Source organism: Poecile atricapillus, chromosome 2, assembly GCF_030490865.1.
Source record: "Poecile atricapillus isolate bPoeAtr1 chromosome 2, bPoeAtr1.hap1, whole genome shotgun sequence".
Classification (NCBI taxonomy): domain Eukaryota; kingdom Metazoa; phylum Chordata; class Aves; order Passeriformes; family Paridae; genus Poecile; species Poecile atricapillus.
In genome coordinates, this window is record NC_081250.1 from 81,585,355 (window position 1) to 81,606,409 (window position 21,055).

At 36.4% G+C, this 21,055-nt stretch overlaps 1 protein-coding gene across 1 annotated transcript in view; it reads left to right on the forward strand.

Annotated features, from left to right (window-relative positions):
• SEMA5A (semaphorin 5A) overlaps positions 1-21,055 on the forward strand; it is a 412,149-nt gene that overhangs the window by 352,167 nt on the left and 38,927 nt on the right. The gene's annotated exons all lie outside the window — the stretch shown is intronic.

Consider the following 21,055-nt stretch of genomic DNA (forward strand, 5'->3'; position numbering starts at 1 on the left):
AGGTCTCCTAAGAGAGAGTAATTCCTTTGGGATACATTGTGAAATTTCTGAATTCAAAGTAAACTGTATCAGCTTACCACCGGTATCCATAAGTTTGTTGACTTCTTCAGAGGTTCTGAAAGGTTTGTAGCTTCCTTTTAAAGAAGAGCATATAATTTTGTTCTCTAGCAGATCATATTTGTTCATGTTCCACTAATTTCATGCTTTATTATGATTTCCCTGCTTTGCCCAATTCAGATGTCATGCTCATTTTTTTTAGTTCCTCTGAACTTCCTGAAGTATTTACTCATTGGAATAAAAACGTGATTAAGAAAGCAAACCCTGGAGCTGGAGCACAGATGCCAACAAACATAACTTTGATGCTTCACAGATGATTTTGAACACAAAGCTGTTCCAATTGATTCCTTCCCTGCATTTTCCTTGGAAAAACATTAAATGCTCTGTGATTTGTTTGTTGGTGTTCTTAAGCGGTGAAGGGATTATACAAATTCATAAAGAAAGGGTTTTTCCTAAATGGATACGTGCCTGTTCAATTCTATTAATTAAAGTTAACAAACCATATGTCCATAGATTTTTGTACTTGTCCATAAGTGTACAGTACAAACAGTGCAATTTTCAGTGCTTTTCTGGATGTGAGTTTTAAAGGTAAATGAGGATGTGATACACTTATTCTGTGATAGGAAACTTGAAGGTTTAATGCAAGAGAGTTTGTACCATCTCAGAAAAACTTTAATTAACTTCAGAAAAGCACATAAGCCCTTAAAGGCCACCTGTAACACTTGCCAATTAAAATCTTGCAGTCTAACTTCCAGTTAGTGTTGAAGTTACAGAAGGTATCCATACAGATATAGGTATATCTGTGGCATATTCTGTGTCGTAAATAGATCATTTTGTAGGTGTGTAGGCACTGATGTACTTGGTAGTTGAGTGTATTTTAAAGTTTCACTAAGAGTCAATAGCACAGCTGTATTGGGAGTGCAAAACAGACACTAGACACCTGTGTGCTGGGGAGCTGCTTAGTTCAGGTTTGTCTGAGTGACTGCCTAAGGTGAAGGATACGGAAGGTAAAGCCAACTGATTAAAAAATGTCTAAAAGGATTTTTGAGCTCTGCCTTGACTGAATCACTATCGGTTCTTCTGGGATCAGGAGATCTTTGGAGAAGATCTTTGGGGAACTCAGGCTCATCTGGATTTCCTGAAAGCCATTTTGTTGTGAAATGGTCATTTTGGTAAGCAATTACTTTACCTGTTTCAGTTAGTGGTGTAATTATAGTGCTGTTCTCATTTCTCATACTTTGAATAATACCAATCATTGCATGAGCCTGGGTTTGTTTCTTTCATCAAAAGCAGTAAAGCATGAATGGCTTCTCTGAATTACTACCAATAAAATTTGTATCTCAGTCACTGTAAGTCCTGCACAGTCCCAACTACAATTAAAAACATTGCAGAAGAGAACTTCTGAATCATATTGGCAGTATTCCAGGTAGCACAGACAGATTAGACAAAACAAAACAAAAATAATCATCAGAAAACATAAAGGTTTATCTTAAAGAGCTTGTTTAATAACAATGCTGTTATTTTCAGATCAGGAACCAAAGATGTAATGCCTGTTGCATGGAAGAGCATCTTCCTGACTTTCTGAATTATTATGTCTCCATTTTCTTACACTTACATTGTGTCGAGGACAGATAGTGCCCATGTAGGGATTTAAAGTACTGTCATTAATGCAAAAATATTGCACATTTTGATGAAAGAGTTCTCGAGACATTTTTTTTTAAATTCAGCTCATCTTTTAAATTATTTCAAAATTACAAATAAATCTTGAAAATATGTACTGGTGAGGGACAAAAAAGTGAAATAAATGATAGTGGAAGATGACTGCAGTTTTACTTATATTAACACAAGCTACAGATTCACATTCACCACTTGCTTATGTCACAGTAAAGTTCGGAACTAAGGAAATCTGAGCTGAATTGTGCCTATTCTTTATTACAGTTAACTTTATTACAGTTCTCCTCTTCCTACTACCCAAGATTCTTAAATTCTTGGGCACTTTTTTTTGGTTGGTAAAAATTATTGCATGCTAGATTTTCACAACATACCAAATGAAATACATAATTTCACTCCTTTCAGAAAAGTAGAAAAATAGTAAGGGGAAACCATTTTTTACTCACCACTGCCTAAGCCTTTGATGGGATTTGAAATGTTGGAGAAGAACATCTCCTTCCACCTCTGCTAATCTAAGGGCTAATGACTGGCTGCCTGCAGATGGGAGCTCTACCTGATTAAGGCCTCATGCTCAGAACTTTATTTATGCTTTACAATATTCTCCGTGACTTGATGCTGATGAGGATTCCTTTCTGTCGCTTTTTCTCCCACTCCAACATTGAAGTAGCATGCTATGAATGAGAAGTCTGAATTTGATTCTTTTCTGAAAAGGGTGTGAAAATGGAAGTTTGAAGCTCTGTGGAAAAAAATCAAGCAAATAAAACAAAAAGTTTGAATGTCAGTCTCTGCCTCAAACAATTCCTAGACTGTTATAAAAGTATTCACATACTCAGAAACAAATTTCAAACCTTTTCAGTAGTTCTCATTATTGTCCTGGGTCTCCATTCTAAAGAGATCTCCATTTTACCGTCCTATTTACACCCTCTATATCAAATGACTATAATTACTGTATAATCACAATCAGACCATGACATTCATAGGTCTTTGCTGATATCACATGGTAACAAAGACATCTTAAATATAGAGCATCTGGATTTTTGTTTCACATTTTCTCATCTCATAGCTCTGAATTCAAAGATACTGGTGGAAAATAAGATTCATATACCTTTGTTGATATTGATAAAGACATCATCACAATTACATATAAGAAACATCATTTATTTATTTGTTTAGATTTAAAGAAATTGTGAAGTTGCAAACTCAATCATTCCAATATAGGATCTAACAATAACAAAGTTAAAGTTGCACATGAATATTTGAAAATATTCTTAGCTGTGAAGCATTTTATGAGAAACTTGTTGCAGTTAAGCTAGAGAACAGATTGCTTGGACTCCCACCTATTTACTAACACTTGTAATCCTGTTACAGGCAAAAAAGAATACACAATACACCATTTATAAACAGACAAGAATTTAATCTTGTCAGATTACAGGTTTAATGTTTCTTACATAGCCTTATCAAATAGTTTAAATTATATTCTGGTAACATAAATACAAACTTTTTGGTCTCTCCCTTTCTCTGGTGTTAGGCTGGCCGTCCTGCTGCACCTCGATGTGGGGGTTGATGGTTTCAGTATGGGGATGGGTTTACTCCAATTGGTCAGTACACTGAGCCCTTGGCCAGAAGTATGACTTTGATATTTATAATTTATTTTTTCTCAATTTAGGACATCGTTGGGAACTTTTTATATTTGTTAAGAGGCTTCACAGCTTGCTTATTACTTGTTGATTTGCAAGTTAAAATTGCAACTGAATTTACAGTGTAATGTGTGTTTTACATATGGTGGGTGTTTGTTCTTCCTTCTCTCTGCCACCCCAAAGCTTGAAAAGAATGGCTTGACTTACCTTGCTTCTGAGGTTGCATTCATTTGGTGACCAGCAACTGGCCATGAGAGATGTTTATAGCCCTTGAGCTTCAGGTGTTGCTCTCTGCCAGTTCTTTCAAAGCTTCATCTGTGCCTTTTCTTAAGTAGGTCATTCTGCTCTCAGTAACTACATGTTACAAATACCCATTAGTTACAAAATATATATTGGTGTAGACATTATATGGCAACATTATAACAGAGCAGATGAAAGGTTAAAGCACCTAATAGAGATCTGGTAATTAGGTAATTGCTTGCAAAAACAAATCTTCACGCAAAGCAACACAAACTCAGGCACAGCCCAGCAGGTCCTTTAGCCTATCTTGCTGGCTTAATGCAAAACCTGTGGCCTGATACAAACAGCACTTACTCCGTATTTACCGAGCTACAAAGCTAGGAAGGATGTTAGTGGCTTAGTTATGCTTAGGTTTCAGCCGCACCTTGCATTCTGGAATGCAAGAGGGGCTCCTCAGATGATTTAACAGCACTTGCCATACCCATGAAAAGAAAACAAAACACACTGAATTTTCAAACACAAATCTCTTAATATGGACATCAATGTTTCTTAATATGGACATCAATGTTTCAAAAATCCCATTTCAGCTAAGGATTGGGATAGTTGTCTCTGGATTTTATGCAGTAGACTTCACATCCACTGGAATAAATCACTTATGTCATGAGCTTATGATTCTTAGTACTAAATTAGTAGCCTTATCCTGTGGGCAGATAAAGATACATCTGAGTTTTTTGGTCCTGCTAGGGAACACTGGACATTCTCATTTAACTGCTGATTAGTAGGAGACTCCCTTGATCAAATGCAATTGTTGTATATTCATATCTCACTGGCTGTGATGGCAGGCAGGACCATATTTGTTTTCACTTTGCCAAAAAGAAGATGATAACATGTACTGATAAATCCACACAATCTTAACATTACATGTTGCTGTTCTGATCAAAAGTTCTTCTGAGCCAGATGCTTCTGTTTATTACTTAATTAAAGTAAATATAAAATATACAGCTCTCCTTCTCATTGCTTTTATTAAGCTCCTGTGCCTTAAATTATTTTTTTAAAATTAATAATCTTCAGGGGATGAAAGGGGCTCACGGGACCTCATTAAAGGAATTGCAAGGAAATCTGAAGTTCGCATAATGTGAATCCGTATGACCCTCTAGTGAGGAATTTCTCTAACGAGAAATGCAAGCAATCTCTGTACCCACTTGTCCTTCCTGCTAGAAGAAATGGTCTCTTCAGATAAAACACAACTTCAGGGTGTAATAATCACATTTAGTACCATTATAGCAGAAGATGGTGTTTCTGTATTTCACTCAGTTTCCTCCTGTGCTAAGAATTGTTCTCTGAGACTAAACTGATGGAAGGAGTGATGGGCATGTAAAGTGTTTGAGAATGTTATTCTCATTTGACTTGAAATACTGAATAATTTAAATTTGCTTGAGGTTCAAGGTCATTGAATCAAACAAAAGGTAATTTGCATTTTCTGTAATGTTTTGTGTTTTTGAGACATGTGAGCAGCCATATAATTACAGATCCTGTGTTCAAGTATTATCTAAATGCCCTTTGGAACATTCACACATACAAAATGAAATGTCTTTTTGCTCTGAGCAGGATAAGGCCTTGACACATTGGACTGATTCTTTCTGGATCCCTTGTTTAAAAACAAAAAGTTAACCTGTTGCATTTGCCACACTTTCAAAGGAAACAGATAGTGAACTTTTCATTTTGCAAGATCAGATACTTTCTTTGTCATCCTTCAGGGTGATACATTAACTTTTTTCACTTTGTCATGAGATTTTAAAAAACACTTCCATAATTTAAGAAGTCATTTGGCTATATCAGCTATAGATTAAGGAACAAACAACTTCAAAGTTGTGACTTCTCACAAACTTGTCTTAAAAGAGAGATGGAGAGGCAATCCTAGGTGACAAAACAGCTACAAAAATATTCTTTTGCTTGTATGAAATGTAAAAGAAAGAAAAAGGCTAAGTAAAAAACTCTGTTCCAAAATAATATCTGTTGAAAAAATTTGTCCAAGCAATACTTGATATTAAGAGTAAGAAAGATGGGTAATGATGCATGATTTTGTACACCTTAAACAAATCCTTAGTAAACTTACATGTACTGTTCCTGGCGTCTGTCTCATGCCTCTCTCTGGTACAAAAGTACCTGGGCTGAATGGCTTAGGTTTCATATAGTATTGGGATCCATTAGGACAGAGAGTACCATTCAGTGTCTGCAGAGTGATTGCTTTTATAAACCAAGCCTTAACTGAATAGCATGTTCTGTACCTCATCATCACTGATACTAAAATATTTACTGAAACACCTATGCTTTGATGAGAAGCCACTGTATTAAGATGTACTAGAAGCTGTGACCAAAGTTTAAATCCCACTAAACACATTCATGAATTACAGAACTAAAAGTCAGTGTAAGTAGATGAATTAGCATTTAGGAAGCCACACTCAAGCCTTCCCTTTGAGGATCTGTGAGAATTTTATCTGCATGAAGATTATTGAAAATTCCATTCTGTTATCTTCATTCTTCCCTCTCCCCTGGGATCCTTGGGACTGCTTGCATCTTCACACCTTCATCTCCAGACTCCTACCAAATACCTGCATTTTCTTATCAATGGAATTTATTTAGCTGTAACTGTTTTTATTTTATGTAGTCACATTAAGAACTTTTTGTGGCTATGAAAACAGCTCAGTGTTGTTATCTTTTATTTATTATCTTTACTAATTTTCTTTTTATATTTTTGCCCCTATAAGGATCTTTTCCTAGGCTTCTTAAGGAAAAATAAGAAACAAAGTAGACTACCTGTTCTACTTCTTTTGGCCCATTTTCTGCCTTTACTGGTTTTAATGGTGTTCCCTTGTCTTTGAGCATCTAGAATAAAGACTTCTTTTCTTGAGAACTATATTAGGGTGATGAATTCTGAGTATCAGAGAATGTTGTCAGAGAGAAGGATGCTTTACCAACTTGTCCAATATGGAAAAGAAACCCACAACACAAAAATCTTAATTTTCTCTTTGTGTGTGTACAACTTCAGGCTACCTTTGCAACCCTGCCATGTCATGCGTTGAGGCTTGCTAGATGCCAAGGCTGCTCTGCTGCTCCCCTCCTCATCCCAGTAGGCAAGAGAAAATATAGTAAAAGGCTCTTGGGTTGAGATAAGAACAGGGAGAGATCTCTTACTAGGTTTCCCATCATGGGTAAAACAGACTTGACTTGGAAAATTAGTTTATTTTATTTTATTACCAGTCAAATTGGAGTAAAGTAATGAGATTTAAAACCAACTCATAAAAGAACCTTTTCCTCACTTTTCCCTTCTTTCCAGGCTAAACTTCATGGGCGTGGGCATGGGTGCAGAGGTCAGTTCATTACACATCATCATTACATCATCTCTGCTGCTCCTTCCTCCTCAGGGGTAGACCTCCTCAGTCCTCCCCTGCTCCCGCTTGGGTTCCCTCCTACATGAGACAGTTCTTCATTAACTTATTCAACTTGGGTTCTTACCACAAGCTGAAGTTATTCAAGAAATGCTCCAACATAGATGCCTTCCACAGAGTGGAGTCCTTCAGGGATAGACTGCTCCAACAGTGTAGTTATAATCAAACTTACCTTTAAAGTTTTATTTGATAGGTCAGAATGTTTATAAATGGCCAGACATTTCAAATTTAAAATCACAATGTGAATACAAAATACTTACACAGAGCAAATTGCCTTTTAAAAAAAAATAATAACACTAACACTTTTATTTTCCAGCTGTTTGTCGTTGTCCTGAAAATGGCAGAGTTGATGGTATGCTTACAGACCTGTCAAAATGAAGCCTGTATTATAAATCCTACAGTGTAAATTCAGGACACCCATCCTGACCCTGACCTAAAATTTTGTCACATGATTTTCACTTGTATATTCTAGCCATGGAACATAGTTACAGGCAGTAAATCTTCTCTGCATTGCTAGGAATATTAGAAATACAACATCATGTATTACCCATCCCTCTTTTCCAGAAAGTCAACATGGGTTTGTTTACATATTGATTTGATAAGCAAGCACAACATTCCTAACTAATCAATGGCAAGCTGCAGCCTCAGAATCTTGGAGGCATGTGCCACAGTTAAATTTTCCAGTCTCTGGAATGTAACTCAGCTCTTGTAGCTTTTAGCTATCTATGTCCCTTTTCTGGTGTGTTGAACAGAAAAATTCTAGTAGATGTCATATTCACTGAAAAACTGGGGTTTTTTTCTTCCCAATTTGATCACTGCAGTGTGAATCAATCCTTGATCATTTCCTTTTTTTCTTCCTCCCATAAATGAGTTTAAGTGAATGTTATGTCAAGAAACGGGGCAGAGCTGGCATGCAGAAATTTGATTTACAGCAAGATTGAGATGATCATTTCTGTGTATAAAGAGAAGCTAAGGATCCTGTGTGTACATTAAGTAGTAAAGTCTTTCTTGAAGAGCTCTCATGAGTATTGTGCTAATACATTGTTATATGTCCAACTTGTTGAAACTCATAAAATGAGTTGAATTGAAATTTGAACTGTGCTTTGATTTAAATTTATCAGGAAACCAGACTCTGTTCCTTAGTTTATTTCCACTACCACAGTATTTTCTTTCCTATGATTTTTTTTACAGTCTATAATCTCTTTCTCTTTTTGCATTCTTCATTAAGCTTCTAGCTTCAATGTCTTTATTAGTGCCACCTTGCCCCTATGCAGTGCTTAGCCTTTCTGATGAGACATCAAACAAGGTGTAAAATGAAAGACCTTTAATCCTAAGGACTTTCCTCAGAGCAGCAGAGCATAGTGTTCAGAAATCCTGAGCTGAAACACACAGGCTATTGTCAATTAAAACCTGATCTGTTTTACATCAGGGTATTGCCACCTACAGACCAGCTCCTATTTGAGGAGGTGCAAAGGAAGCCGTCAGTTATTTTTGCTGTATCTTCCTCATATTGGAAACAGAGCATAATATGAACGCAGCATACAAGTAGTTTTTTTTTTTCCCCAGAAAAATCTGTCTTACCAGGAATTGGCTGAAGATCAGAAAGCGTTTTCTTTGCAGACAGAGTTTCAAAAATAAAACGTAGACAAATTAAACACTTTGTAAACACTTTATATCAAACCAAGTGCATTAAAATGTCTAAAAATAGTGTTGTATGAGAGACATTGATTTATAGGGAGGTTTCTAGACTGACACAAATTAAATTGAAAATGTGAAATAGGAGGTTCAGTTCTGATGTGATTCTGAAAAATGACAGGCACCATTGGTGGACACAAAGGCAGGATGCAGATTTGCCTAAACAGACACATGTTGCTTTTGGGAAGCTAGTTCACACTAGGGAGTGTGAACTTCTGGGTGAAAGTTGTAGTCAGAGGCTGTCGTGGCTTTGGCTATGGTCCAGGTGCTGCGACTTTCCCAGAGATGCATACTTGGAAGGTCACTGTCCAGCACACAGACACTTCCTGCCCTGCCAAGGGTGATCTCAGCGCTGATCCCTAATAAGGGCTCTTGACTGATTGCAGCTCTTAGGGCAACATGGAAGGAGGGACAGAAGCCTTGTGTGGTGTTCTGCAAGAAGCCTTTATTCTTGGTCCAGGATGAGGAGAGCTCTGGCTACCGTGAAGGCATCAGGGATGAAAGACTCCAGATAGTCAGAGGGAAACAGGTGTTTCTATAAGAGCATCAGGACTAGTCAACTGAGGGTTCAGGGGCACAGCAAAGGGGGAAGGACCAATGGGGTACATAGACTACAAGGCATGCTGGGGACGACTTCTTTTGTTGCCCCAACAAAGAAGGAACTCATCTAGGAGCTTTCCCTCCAAGGGACAGTTGTAGATTCTTTGTTAATTGGCCCACTGGCCTCCACAAGAGTCCATATGAGAGACTCACATGCTTTTAGAACAGTTTGGAAGCTAGGTGAGGTAATCTACAGCATTTAAAGTGGCAACAGAGCCATATATTTGGGAAATTGAATCCTGTGTTAAGTGTACATTATTTGAAAAATTAATATCCACTCATGAGAAAATCACAGACAATTGTGTATTTTTAATTGTCTGTGCAGTTTCACTTTCTGAGCATGTTAAGCACAAATGTGAAAATTTGTAGTTAATTTGAATCTACACTTATTATCACAACTAGAGGCAAAGTTTTCAAATATCTGTTTCTATGTTTCTGCTTTTCAATCAGCAACTTGTAAAATTTTATGACATTGTTTTGATTGTCCTTTTACTTTTTGTGGTATTTTTTTTCCCCACATAGCCAGAGGGCTCTAGCACATGAGTTAAACTGATGCTTGCTGCAGCAATTTAACTAGCTCAGATGTCCCCCTTTAGTAGAGGTCATGTTTTCCCATAGCAGAGTTGGCAGAAACAAATACGTTGGCTTTTTGGTTTCACTGCCTCCTTGTCCAAGTGATTACAAGCTATAACTGAAGATGATTTTGTGTTTATCTACTTGACTGTAGAAGCAACAATTGAGGTGTGGGCACACAGTCACAACTGTCAGCTCAGCTGTAACTTCTACTCAGAGGAAAGGCAGATGTTTGCGGTATGATGACATATTAAATTGTGCTTAAGTGCATTTTTTATTCGGTTTGCTTCCACAGACCTTGGTCAAGGCCTGAAAAAGATGTTTGTAGCACAATGGATTTTTTTTAACCTACCTTCTATACCTACTTGCCATAGGAGGTGTCTAGTTTCTCAACATTGCTGTAAAGGAATTTGGGGAATGGGAGTTTGTGGTTTGTGGTTTTTTTCTCTCTTTTCAATTACATACAGAAGAGTGGCCTTTGAACTACGAAGATATGGATTTTCATATGCACCTTAACTTTCCATCTTTGAATATCCTCTGAGTAGATGATTGGAACTTTCTGATATTTGGTGTTTTTGAAATGAGATAGAAAACATCTGGTGCTGGATGGATCTTGCAATCTTCACAGGGCTTCCAAATCCCATATTCAGATCCCTTACTAAGTGACTTCATTTTCAGAAGTGCAGATCACAGCCTTTCTCTACCTCATCAGAAAGTGCAGTGATCAAAATCTCTGAACCTGTCATGTTCATGTGACTAAATCAATCTCCAATGGGTTTAAATAATTCCACAGTTTAATACATTTCAGTAAGCAGTTCTGCTTTTTACTGCAGCTCCTAGCTTTGGACTGACAACTCTGAATTAAAGTTCATGGCTCCACATCTATTCAGTTTCTACCATTTCCATCACTTACACATTTGTTATTTAGTAAATGCTCTAACATTTTAAGTGTTATCTCAGGAGTGGTGACATTATTGGATTTTACCCTCCAATGATTGATCTATCATTTAAGTCACCTTTTAAGCAAAAAATACAGTAACCAAATATTATGATAATCAGCTTTTCAGAGCAAAAACAGGTTTCAGCTCTTCCCAAAATTAGTTTTCTCAAATTTTGCTTGCATTTTTTTATAAAAGACTATTTATCAATCTTTATAATTAATGTGGGAAAACCCCAAAAAAACAAGTAAATGAGCTGCAATTGAATGCTTGTTGTCTAAATGATTGCATAAACAGATAATACTTTCACACTATCAGTTCAGTTTTGATGCACCAGATTAGTAGATGCATTTTTTCCCTCATATTTTGATTCTAAAATGTGATAGTTCAGCTGAACCTAAAAGATTATCTCGTTGTAGAAAGTAAGATCAATGATGAACTGTAGGCTGGTGAAAGCATTACTTGTAATATAAGGCTGCACTGATTATATAATGAATGACTGAGGATAAATTAATAAGTATCTGAAAGATTGATATCTGGGTGGATATAAAATAATAAGGACTGTTTTAATTTTCTGCGTTACTTGGCAGCAGGTTTTTCACATGGTTGATTTTTCAGGTTTAAATATGATGGAGCTAAATGTGTCAGCATGTACATTTCAAGAACTGCTTTTTAGCTGGGCCTAATTTGAAACTGCCTTGTTAAAGAGAGGAGCTATTTTTCTACATTGGCATATATTGTAGCTAGCACTGGGTGAATCCAAGCATCAGGTATCTAAGAATCAAACTTTTTTCAGGTCACAAAGTAGCCAAGTACCTCTGGTGTTGCCTGTGGAAACTGAAATCCCTGATATTCTTCCACTTTTGGTGTTTAAAAATTTGTTGTTAGGGATCTCCTTTTACAACAAGAACATAGCTCTCTTTGTCTTTCTAGAAATCTACATGAAGAAAAACACGAGATTAAGGTAATTAATAACAGATTTGCAGTGATTATGAAGCAGCACTCTTTTAAAATTGATGAGTTGATTACCTTTTTATGCCCTTTTGAATTATCTCCTAAATTTTTTACTCTCAGTTAATAAATACTTGGATAGCCATGACTTCCAACAGTTTAAGAAATAAATTTTAAGTTAATAACTGTTTCAGCAATTTAGAAGATTTTTATCAGGAACTATAGGGCCCACATTAGAAATGTTACTCCTTTCAGTAAGAGTATTTGAAACTAGTTGCAAACAATTATTACAGCAAAGCAAATCACCTACTTTCCGTCTGACTTAATCCTCCTTCCTTTGCACTTGTAATGAATGAAGCCACATGCAACAGATTGTTAGCATGGCCCAGCTGAGCAGTAGCTCCTTGAACTGCAGGAAGTAACTTTTTTCCCACTCATTGATCATACCTCCCAAAATGGAATTTTGAACAACCTCCTTTTCCCCACTTCTGAAGTACTGAGTGATCAGGGAAACTAAATTTATTTTCCTGGTCTTTTCAAATGGCACATTCCTAGTTTTAAAAGTAGAATTGAATTCCCTCTCTTTAAGTTTATTAATATGTATTTTATGGCTGCTATTTAAATGCTGATTTTAAATACTGAAAAGATTCATTTTGATTAATTTTGATTACAAATAACACATCATTTACCTTTAATGATATTTATATTTCACCATCTACTTGTCATGATGTTGCTCAGATTTTTGTCCTGGCTTTCCTACTGCAGTTGAGGCCTTCACTATGTGGCAATACAGAAATCACTTTTGAGTCAGTTTTGGTAATCCATGCAGTTATTTTTAGGTGGACAATCCCTTCAGCCTTGATTATTTATGATGCTATGTGTTCTGTTTTCATCAGGTAAGTAATATCTTATACTTCCTTTCTTTGTAGCAGTCTAAATGGCAACACTCAGTCCTCTTTTTTCAATTTCTTTTTTTTTTTCAATTGAATCCTTAGTCCTCTGGCAGGCTCTTCTGATTTTCTCAGATTTTATTGGGTTCATGTAGTGACATCCCCAGCTTCTTGTCCCCCACTTTTGGTGGTTCCCACCTCACAGTGGAGCTGCTAGAACAAGAGGCATGTCTTTTATATGCCAGATTGTAACACTGTATACAAAACCACAGACAAGGTGGAATTTACAGTAAGATTCCTGACTATTAACTGGAGAAAATGACCACTGGACACCAATCTCCTCAGCAGAAATTTACCTGCAAAGCAGTAATTTTTGGCAGTAGCAATTTCCTTTGGGAAAGTTTGATGAGTTTGACATAAAAGTTTGATGAGTTTGATGAGTTTGACATAGCTTTCAAGTGGGAAGTTACACAAATGGCTGGTAGAAAAAGGAAAGTGGTAGCTTTGTTCACTCCAAAATCTGATGGGTTTATGAAGAGGTGATGAAAAATAGGAACTTTCCTTATTAAAGTAAGATTAGGGATATTGAACTTAGGAAGGATTTGAGTCCTGAACTATCCTAATCCACTGACCTGCACACAGGGCCTTGGACTCCTCCAGGGAAAAGGGACAAATCCACACAAATCCAGACTTTAATTCCTTTAAAATTGCCATTTACATCAGTGGGGATTTTTGCAATTCTTTTCTTTAAAATACACAAAATTGAAACAAAAAGTTGTGTGCAGTCAGTATTTGCAGCCAAAACCCACATCTTTTTTGTTCAGAAGAAACTTATTTTTCTCCCTCTATCCATTAAAATATTTTTAAAACCCATTCTGGACACAACTTTCTACCCGTACTTTACATTGCTGCAGGATTGCACCTGCAGTAAGCAATAGTCTCTGCAGTCCTGGTTCCGCTGGAATCAGAAGAACTCCTCCTATGGATCAACTGAAGGAAGAACACTGTCTACAAACTAGTATCTCTAAGTGTGGTTAAAATACAGTGGGGATCTCAGAAATACTTTTAGGGTTTGTTTTCCAAATATAGCTGTGAAATTTACAGGGTAGAAGATATTTTGTTTAATGGATTGAAATTAACGGGGTTTGAGTGTTCTTTCATGTCGTGCTTTTGCCATAGTATTGTAGCAGCAAAATTATTCTCAACTATGGTATATCTAATGGTATTTGGTTGAAGAACCTGGCTTTTTAAACTGTGGAATAAATAGAAATATGATCATGGACTTGTCATTTGTTTGTTTTAGTTTGATAATGCTTCTTTAAATAGACAAAACTTTACATTTCTGTAGTAAAAAATAAATGAACTATTTCTTTTTTAAAGTTCAGTTAGTGATTTTTCTGTGTTTTTCAACTACTGGAAGATAAATTTTATCTTTCTTTTGGTTCTTGGAGAAAGAGAGGGTGTATTAGTCCTTCACAAAACTTACATTTTGATGTATAAACAAGGCCCCCTCTACATGGGAACTGTTTTTCTCTGGAGTTTTATAACCCTTTTGCATTCGATTTGGCCTTTGCTTTGCTTGCATGTGAGAGTTATCCTTTCTTTTAACTACATATTGCTGTGGCAAACTCAGAGACTGGGAGATGGCTGAGAGACTGAGGTTCTCATATTTTACAGCCCTGTTTTGTCTCAGGTGACAGACATTCTACACCATTTGACTTATGAATCAGCAGCACCACTCTTTTCTACTGGTGTCTTAATACCTGAAGAATTATTTTGGGCTAGTCAAATTGAAGTTTAGAGTAATGAAACAAAAAGTAAAAATTTCTAAGTACTTTAATCAATTGATTGTTTGGTGATTCAAACAATATTTGAGAACTAATACAATATATTGAAAGAAAATCATAAAAGATAACTCTTGGACTGAAAATATTTAAATGCACTGTCAGTGTTGATTTAGCTGCTTTGTTTGTCACACTAACAGGTGAGAAAGAAAAACAGATGAACTAAAGAAGTGCATTCCACATAGACACACTATATGCATCAAATAAATAAGAGCTTGTCAGGAGAAATCTCTCCATAATATAAACATATAAACAGGAACAGAACTCTGTCTGAATTCTGGTTTTAATGAAAAAAAAAAATGTACTTCAAATGTAGGTAATATTTTGGTCTAGTTTTTTAAGGAGATATCAGAGTATCATGTTTTTGGTTAATTAACATAAAATTTAAACTAGGAGTAAAAATCTCCGAGATTCTCAAAATTTTTAGGAATTTGACTAAAGTAGCTATGCAGAGGCAAAAAAACATTTGTCAGTTCCATGTCGTCCAGGAGAAAATAGTGAGTTTTGTTGTTTTGTTCAGCACTATTTAAAATAGTCCCCTCTAGTTTGAAATTACATTTTACTTGTCCTTTTCTAAAATAATATAACCAAATAATTCTAAACAAATCTTGGTAGAAAACATGATGTTAATATCCTTTTTCCATTATGCAAAAATACTAGGGAATACTATTCAAGGACAAAAGCAAGGTAGCTGCTTAATAGCATAATCATTATCTATGATTCCAAATATATTATGATTCCAAATTATTGTTTGAATTTATTATGCCTTTTCTCTCATATTACCACCAGTATTCTTCATGACAATTTTTAATTTAAATTTATCATTTTCACCGACATGTATTTTGTGAGGTATGTATTTATTTGCATATTTTGTGTAAAATTTCCAGTGATCTCTAAAAAACTGCAATGTTGAGTTGCCTCCTAAAATTCAGTCTTTACAAGCCTTACTGCATCTTTACCAGGTATAGCCAGGTCTAAATTCAGCTGTCTCCACTGGCTAAATCCAGTCTAAACTAAAAGCCACAATATGGTGAATTAGACCACAAGTTTTAGAACTACTTGCAAAGAGAACTTTAAGAATGTGGTTAACTACTGCAATGATATTTTTGGAGTCTGTAAATGGCCTCAAGTAATTACTGCTCTGAGTCTAGAACTGTACCCTGAGGACTAATGTTCATAACCCTTCATTTGAGCCCCTGAAGTATTTCTCTTGAGTATCTTGAGAATCCCTCAGGGGAGCTTGACCCCGTCTCTCCCTTCAGTCTGTGGAATGTCAGAGGTGGAATTTAGTAGCTGCTGTCTCCATTCCTCTCAGCAGCGCTATTGAAGCAGAGTGCTTCGCTGCTTTTCTAGCTCTGTCTTACCACTGAGATGAGACCTCAGTGTTCCATCTGAGACTTTTATTCATCTGAGACTTAGATGTGGTTACTTGATTAATGTGCCCATGATTCTAGCTTGTGGAATTGCTTTGGAGAGAGCCATATTCTTGAAATCCCTCTTGGGTAAATCATTCAAGCATTGAACAAGGTGATAAGTGGAAGATAAATCAAGCTGAGGTACCAGTTTCCATACTCCCTCTCTCTTACCTCTCGATTCTTTCCTGGTAGACTATATCTTCATGCTAGCATCACTTAATATCCATGTGTAATCTGGACTATGTCTTTTCTCTCCCCTTTTCCTCACCTCCACATCTGAGGTAATTCAGGTTAAATTCATTGTTCTGCTTTTACCAAAGTTTTCAGCATCAGATCACATCAATGTTCTCAACAAGCACTGTGTAGTTTTTGATTCCTCCACGGCAGATGTGGTAGTCAGTAAAGCAGTGCAGCACTCACTGTGAGAGCAGCCAGTGGGCTCTGCCAGGTAGTTTTTAGCACCAGAACTCCAAGGAGTCATCAATTTTGGCGATAGTCCTCTGAATTTTTTCTTGGAGAGACTATTTACTGCTGTAAATATTCTCTGGTTAAACTATATGTACTTTTGTTTCCCTAACTTTCTGAGCCATTCGTGGTTATTATCCAGTGTTGAATAGACAAGCATGATAGCAGTCAAACTTTCATATAAACTATGCAGCAAGCAAGAAGAAAGGAAAAACTAACAAACGGTCTTCACAGACACTCTTCAGGAACATCTTTCTTTCTATACTGGTAACAGCATAGGAGAATGCTTTCTGTCAGGGTGCAAGAAGGGACTACACATCCTGAAGCATACTCAACACTGCCAGTCTGTCTTTCTAGAAGCGAGGAAACTGATGTATTCATCTCAGAAGTGTATTAGGAAGGCAATATTCAATATATTGCCACTAAATTAACTTCTTCCTCTACTGCCTATATTTATTTGGCAAAGGGTTCATTGCATACCTCTGTAATTCTTCCAGAATTACATATTCTGCTTTACATGACCCTCACCTTTCTATGCCATGTCTTATAAAGAAAGCCCTATTATTTCTAGTAGTTTTTGGTTTTGACTGAAAAATATCAGTACAAAAATCAATAGTAAATGAAGAACTGAAGCTTTTAGACTATCATGACTATATTGAAATAAACACTGTAGTAGCTACTGTACTGGTTGATTTTTTTCCAGGTTACTTACTAATAAAAAAGAGTTTGGGTTTCAAGATGTTTGAAAGTAATACAGCACATCTCCTCTTCCAAGACATTTAATTTTGCAACAGAAAATAATTTGATTCAAGAATCTGAAATATGTTACAAATGTTAAATGGATTAAAAGCTGGTTCATTGACAAATTGAAAAATGTGGTGTCAATGAGAAGGTAAAAATTACTGGGATGTGTCTAGCAGAGTCTGCCTGAAACCAGTTCTTGGGTCAATAGCACTTTTAATTTTTATCAACAGTCTAGACAGTTTTATAAGACCTTTTCAGTAAAGCTTGAACAGGACAGAGATTGGTAAGGTAGTAATTAATATATTAGATAATTGCAGAAGCTAATAAAACATATTTTAATATTGCCAAATACTAACAGCCTCTTGTGTGGGATAAAAAACTAGAGGTAGTTGTTAAGCTGTGATTTAGAAAAGGACAGGCTATCAAAGATAACTGTGTCTACTTAGACTTTTTGTACAATATTGTGGAAGGAAAAAGCACTAATGCAATAATGTGCAATCTTAAAGTCAGACTGTCAGACATATGCGGTGATTTGCATGCATGCTGTATTGGTATTACTTCTTCTAGAATGCCAAGTCATATTTTGGTATCCAGTCTTAAGGAAAATCAGGAAATAGGACAAATTGAAGACATTGGGGTGCACAGGACCTGGAGATCAGGTTTTAAATCCTGCTTATATTTAAAAAGTTGAGCTTGGTTTATCATTATGCATGCGTACTTGGGCATGAAATTTTTTTTGTAGGTTTGGGACAAGAAACACTCTCAGCATCATTGATAAAGGCACAGCAAAATTCAGTGACTGAAAAATTAAATTAAGGGGAAAATTCAGCCTCATATTAACTTGCAATTTGTTAGCTTTGCGGATTTCTAAATAGCACAACAGCTGATCCAGGAAGGTAATAGGCTCATCAGTGCTAGTCATTTTAAAAAAACAGAAAAAAGAAAAGGAGAGAGAAAGGCAGATTTAATGATTTATTTTTTTATAGTTCATACACTGCAATGAGAACAGTCATACATGTTCTGTCCTAAGTCTAAAACATACCTGATTTAAAGACTTGACTCCTGAGGAGGCACAGAGGAATTACTTCCCCTGTTGTACCTAGTACCAGATAGTTTGCTTGTTCTTTGCTGTCTTCTGGGACAGAAACCAGACCAGGCTGACACTCGGATCCCAGAAAGGTAGATCATCTTTCCTAAATGGTGCCTGACTTGTGATTGCCATAGAAGTGATCAACAGGTTTTAAGGTAGGAAGGGACTTTGGACAGCCCTCAGGAGGGAACAAGAGTAGTCCAGCTGAAGCCTTTGGGCTAAGAGCTCTTTATTTCTGAAGTAACACAAAACTGTGAAAGCACAAAATTGTCACAAGTCTGTGTGGCCTCAGAAACTGAGAATCCTCAACACAGTGGTGCGTTCTCTGGTGTATCACTGTATTAGTGGGACAGGGACTCCTGGGTATTTCTTTTCCAGCTCTAACAGATGGAAAAATTAGAGAGGCTTTCAGATAATAAACTTCTTTCAGATTTGAAATAGCAACACAGATTTTAAATTAAAATATGGGTTGAAAGTTATTGCTCTAAACCTAATTGGGTATGTTCATGAGTTAAAATGTCTCTGAGAAGAGGTAGTGAACTGAGGAAAGTATAAGAAAAAAAGGATATTATCACCATGGGAAAGAGGGGAGCAGGTAATCTATTGCTTATTGGAACATGGAATCAACTGGTGTTGAGGTTATGGAAGAAGGAGGTTGCACTATATGATAAAACCATTATTTCTATTATTTCATTAGTGGATTTACAAACTTCAGTAGGCTCCTTTTCAGAAAGAGCTCAGTTTCTCACTCTCTAACAGGCAAGAGCTAGAGAGAAAATTTAGAAATTTTCCCACTGATGCCTATTTATTTTCATCTTTATTAATTTATTAGTGTGAATTTATTCTGATATTCAATGGTTGTTTAACTTAATCCATATATTTTACAAAGAATTTGCATCAGATGAAGTATATTTTGTTCTGGAAAATGAATAGGCAGGACCTACAGACCATGATGATACTCATCAGAAGACATAGATCATGGGGCTTGAGAATACTGACAGGTCTGCATTTCTGAGAATACTGGCAATTCTGCATTGGTTTCTTAAATGTCATCTGTTCCTTTTAGTGCATTGTAGCATGCCAGGCCTGGATGGTCTGGCAGGTGTTACCTCGGGGACTCTCAGCGTGAGGTCCAAATAAGGGTGGCAGTGAAATGAGAGACAGCCATGACTTAGTGACTCAAAAAGAAGTACTTTAATAGCAAAAACAATGAACACGTAAACTGTGCAACCTATAGGGATGCACTAAAAAGGCAAGATCCAGAGTGGAAACAGTAACTTATATAAAGTAGTTTAAGGGCAGAGTGTGGGGGGTAAGGGTCCAATAGCAAATGGGGATTAGGAATATGCAAAACAATGTGACAAATTTCACCCAATAGTAACAGAAAAAACCCATAGAACTTTCTAGTAATATTAACATACAACTTCCCAGGGGACAGTGTGGGTGAGTTTTTGCTCATCCTAACCTAAGGAGATCCTTCTTTCCAGGGCCTGATGAACTCCAACAGTGCATACGATTTCACAGGGAATTTGCTTCTGAGGAGAGGTTTAGCAGTTCTGGAGCTATGAGTAACATGCACCTCAGGGAGCCAGAATCTGTAATATAAAACCTATTTTATTTGTTGTCCCTTTTGAAGTATGTAAGCAATATGCAAAATGGACAGTGCTTTATTTATTCATATGCCACTAGATGTTACCAAGGAATTATTTGCCAGTTTGTGTCATGTACTTGCACTTTATCAGAATTTTTCTTAATTAAAAAGCTTTGGCATATTTAGCTTCACCTTACTTGGGGCTATTAATTTATAAAGGTGTCGTGGTTTTAAACCAGTAATTAACAAAAAGGGGGAAAAATAATTACTTATTTCTTGCTGTGAGATATGGATTAAAACAAGAGCAAAACAGGCATAAAATTTTAAAAGGAATAAAGAAAGTTTATTGACAAACTACAATAATAAGAACACCAGAATAAACTTCCAGAAAAACCTTTTCATTTCTTACTGCCCACTATTCTTTTGTTCACATGACAACAGAGACAGAAACTTTAGAACTTTGATGGTTTAAACAGTCCCAATTCCTTCTACAGTCTTTTCATCAGTCTCTGTAGAGAAACAGAAGTTCCTTTCTGTTAATTTATGGAGTTTCTCACAAGAAAACTATTTTTGTTATAGTTTTCCGTTTCTCTGATATCAGCTGCCCAGAGCTGCTGTTATCAGAGCCCACCCCTCCCATTCCACATCACTCTGAAATGTGTTATGGGTCATGATGTTTAGGGATAGCACTTTTAAGGATAAGTTATTCAAAGGCAAAAAGTATTCTTCATCTCTTTCTGTGAGCTTGACTAGAAAACAGTTTTCTCATTGCCTCTCAAGGCTTCAAATCTCTCAGCACTTCACTATACCATAATTACTCTACTTTTTACTCAAATTTACACTTTGAACAACACTCTATTCCTCCCCATACTCTGTCATGAATTAAAGGAGTTCTTTTCAGGACTTCATTGTCCATCCCCATAGTTTTAACAGAAAGATATTTCAGCTTAATTAAAGCATCTCCTTAATTCTCTACCTTTCTTGAAGTCTCTTTTCTTTCTTGCCACTAGTAGTTTATAAAGTCTCTTTTCATGTTGATCACTCTCCTTTTTTCTCTCTGGATAAAAAGATTAATCCGCAAGTCTCATCTGGATAAGAAAGAGTTAAAATCCTGCCCAAGCTTTTGTAGATGGTTCGGTGATCTCTGCTGAACAGGAGCTGGAGCTGTCTGCGATGGAAAGTTCCTCATAGCTGCTCTGGAGAGC